This window comes from Anticarsia gemmatalis, chromosome 24 (genome assembly GCF_050436995.1).
Source record: "Anticarsia gemmatalis isolate Benzon Research Colony breed Stoneville strain chromosome 24, ilAntGemm2 primary, whole genome shotgun sequence".
In the NCBI taxonomy this organism is placed as follows: domain Eukaryota; kingdom Metazoa; phylum Arthropoda; class Insecta; order Lepidoptera; family Erebidae; genus Anticarsia; species Anticarsia gemmatalis.
The window spans coordinates 6,338,589-6,342,776 of NC_134768.1; the positions used below are offsets into that span (position 1 = coordinate 6,338,589).

At 33.5% G+C, this 4,188-nt stretch overlaps 1 non-coding gene across 1 annotated transcript; it reads left to right on the plus strand.

The window, feature by feature from the left end:
* The first annotated feature begins 2,868 nt into the window (after positions 1-2,868).
* TRNAN-GUU (transfer RNA asparagine (anticodon GUU)) lies at positions 2,869-2,941 on the plus strand. The gene has a single exon. It is a non-coding gene; the product is annotated as a tRNA-Asn (tRNA).
* Positions 2,942-4,188: the final 1,247 nt, after the last annotated feature.

Sequence of the window (4,188 nt, forward strand, 5' to 3'; positions counted from 1 at the left end):
CTAAATCAAACTAAAACTACTGGGAATTTTTCGATGATATTTGGTACACAGACAGTTGTGACGGTCGGGTAAACATAATTATATAATACTATTCACCCGGTAAACGTTTCAACTAGATGAAGTCGCTGGCATAAGCTAGTTAAAAAATCAATTTAACACTGAATAAAGATAGCAAATTGCGCAAAAATAGAAAAAACAAATTATATTTAACCTAAGCAAGGTTCACAAAAAGTAATAGTAAATAGAAAGTAAGTTTCACATATCGTCGACTAGCGAGCGGCAGTCAGCGGCGCATCGCACGAGTGCACCCTAGATTGGCCAATTCACAACCCCTTAACGTGATTGAATAAAATATTTCACTTTGATTTCCTGCTTTCAAGAACGTTGAGAAACTGTGAAACTGAATCAAATAAGGCTTGTTTTCTGTATTAGACTGTCTGACCTGTGATTTTGTCTGTGTGAAAAGAATTTCCGGGTTACAAGTATCGTACATGCGTTAATTTGGGCTATAAACTATATGTATATAATCTATACTTATACATATTATAAAGCTGAAGAGTTTGTTTGTTTGAACGCGCTAATCTCAGGAACTACAAGTCTGATTTGACAAAATCTTTCAGTGTTAGATAGCTCATTTATCGAGGAAGACTATAGGCTATATATATCATCACGCTACGACCAATAGGAGCAGAGTATCAGGAAAAAATGTTACAAAAACGGGGAAAAAATTCACCCATTCTCTCTTATGTGACGCAAGCGAAGTTGCGCGGGTCTACTAGTATTGTATATTATTATAATATTAGTAGTAGTGTGTATAATATTATTACAATTAAGCTACAGAAAGAGTTTATTTTGCTCTGCAATGCATTATTTGTAATCGGCAACCGTTTGGTAGTTTAGCATATTTCTGCAATATTTTGTTTCTGCAGATAGCATATGGTGCGAAATTTGCATAAGCATTTTTGAATAGTGACTGTTCGTTGAATAAAAATGTATTTATGCACATCCTTTATCTATTCTAGTTCTATTATTTTTTAAGACCCAAATTAGAATAACACTACATCTGTCAGAACAGAATAGAACAATTAACCTTAATCCTTTTTTCTCATTTAAAATTATAATTCAGTGAAAAAGAAATATAAAAAAGTGATTGTACATAACATGGGATCTCCACAGTGATCGGAAAAAACTCGCTATGACACAAATATAAAACAGTCCAGCCCTACATTTTCAATGAAATATCAAAATCATTATGTTTAATACCGCATTTAACTGATTTTAACCAGTTCACCTCATTTAATCATACTATAACCCAAATACAAATCGTAATTAATTTCCGCCAAAATAATTTATGTTCATACCAAAGCGAATAGCGATGTTTATACACAATAAAACTCATATTTTACTTGCCAACGTTTAGTAATATATCTGTGGAGGTACACCAATTGTCCGTTCAAGGAATGACTATGATTGATGGTACGGAACATCAGCGTTGAGATATATTGGATTCGTATGTGTTATTTTATTCTTTACTCTTTCTGTTGTTTAGTTGATGTTATAATATGTTAAAGCTTCGGCTTGTGACTTTGTTTGTAAGAAAAAGTTGTAAAAAGTAGAAGTAAGTATCTTGTTTGTTTATTTAAATTGAAAACTGTCTGTGTTTCAAACTATTCAAAGATTAATATAAAAGGTGCTTATCAAAGTGTAATTACAATTATTTTTAGTAACATTTTCAGAACGAAATATATTATTACAAAATGATTGACTATTACGTAAAGTTACAACAGTTATTTGGATTCATAGTTTGTTTCTTTCAAAATACCTGATCAACGCTTCCGTATTTAAGACCGCACTTTGTCCGACGCGACGTGGGAATCAAACATGGGACCTCGTGATCAGCTAATATCCATAATAAAATAGTTACAATAATAATTACGAAAGAAAACTATTAAAACTTCTACAAGTTGGTGTTTCAATCTACCTCAACGAAACCTTGAAAATATAAATGGATATTAATTACAGCTACCAACTTGATTCCAACAAAGTTTCAAGCAAAATTGAATGCAAACGAAGTGGGCTAGAAGTTTGTTACAATCTATACTGATGGTAAGGCCGTCAAACCATTATAAAGTTTGCATAGATGTTCAATTCATTTTTGTTTTGTAGACTGTGATAATACTGATAGACTTGTTTAGACTAATTACTGTCCCACTGCTGGGCAAGAGTTTCTTCCAGAATTGAGAGAAGTGACTCCACCACGCTGACCAAGAGCGGGTTGCCGACTTTATATATAGGTATTATGCCCTAAGTAAAACTGACAGGCTCACAAAAAAAATGTATTTTTTGCTGTTCCAAAGTTGAATAGCTTTATTGGAGTAAATTAAAGTTCCAAAAGATTTTAATGTCCTTGATATCATCTCTTAACATCTATTATTATATCAGCTTTGTTTAAATCTACAATCTCAGTGAGTAACAGAAACTTACATAGGCACAAGAAAAATTAATAATTATCATGCATTTTTAAGTACCAGCGTCTGTGCCAATATGCTTCAATCATGGGCAGTTTCTATTGTTAGGTAGAAATATAACGGCTTATATCCGATGATTGACTATTAAGTAGTCGATTTTTTTTTAAATTGAGAGGTGCACCCAACATATTTAGATTTTAGATTGCAAATGTATATCAAACAATTTTAAGTATACTGAATGAGATACGGTAGTACAAAACCGTTCCAATACTGACGCTACGTCCCTACACGCTCACAGCATGAAAGGAACTTTGCAAAATGCATCTAGCTAACTTCAAATATAAACTAGGCCAGCGTAATGTTTGGAGAGTATACGTCCATATTGAGTCTATTATCAATGGCCTCCGTGGCGCAATGGCTAGCGCGTTCGGCTGTTAACCGAAAGGTTGGTGGTTCGAGCCCACCCGGGGGCGGTCGATAACATTTTTGCTGATTTACTAATTTACATATTCATTATATTAAAGTATCAAAAAGTTTTGGTCTTATATTCTAATCGATAACAAGATTTCATAAACAGTGTTTTGTTTTCTATTGATAGATAAATAATTTGAAGTTTTGAATGGCCAGTTCGGTTTTTAAATAACTCTAATAAATCCTTATAGTAGAGTAATTTTAAAGATCAAAATGATCATTTATTTTGACATTTTGTTAGAAAAATTATGGTATCAGTCAATACATATAGTCCATTGAAATGTTACATGAGTTTTACATTTGTTAGAGGACGCAATTTTATTTTTGGAACATGTAGGGGGGGTCAATAGAAGCTTAACTTGAAGTTTGTGGGGTTGCCACTCTTGTCCCCCGGCCGCCATCTTGGAAAAGGGGGTGGAAACACTTTTTTCGCTATATCTCAGAAACTATGCGTCTTGCAATAAAACTGTAAAAGCATAATTTGTAGCAAATTATTTTGCCTACAAGTATGTTACATAACTTTTTGCCCTAAATTAACAATTAAAGAAGTAATAAGCAAAAAAGTGTTTTTTTTTTTACAAAAATTTTTTTTCCGTATCCGGTCTACTTCGTAGCGCTGTTATTGAGTTTCTAATTCATGAAGTTGAAAAAAATTATAGGGATAAATTTTCCTCGAAAAATACTCTACAAGATTGGTCTGAGGTCATTTTTTTGTATTTATACATATCAGCTTAGCCTTTTTTCCAAACTATGTTGGAGTCGGCTTCCAGTCTCACCAGATGCAGCTGAATATTAGTGTTTTACATGGAGCGACTGCCTATCTGACCTCCACAACCCAGTTACCTGGGATATAAAACGATACCCTTTGTTAAGACTGGTTGTCAGACTTTCAAGCTTCTGACTACTGTTAACGACTGTCAAAGATCTTCGAAAATGACAGCCGGGACCCACAATTTAACGTGCCTTCCGTAACATGGAGGCACTCGATATGTGTAAGATGGTCACCCATCCACAGAACAACCTCGGCAAGCATGGCTTAACCTCAGAGACCGATCCGCGCGGCGGATGTTAAAACAAGTTATAGACTAATAAAGAAAACTGTTATAAAAAAATTGCACATTTTTGGTTATAACTTCTTTAATTGTTAATTTAGGGCAAAAAGTTATGAAACATATTTGTAGGAAAAATAATTTGCTACAAGTTATTCTTTTACAGTTTTATTGCAAGACGCATAGTTTCTGAGATATAG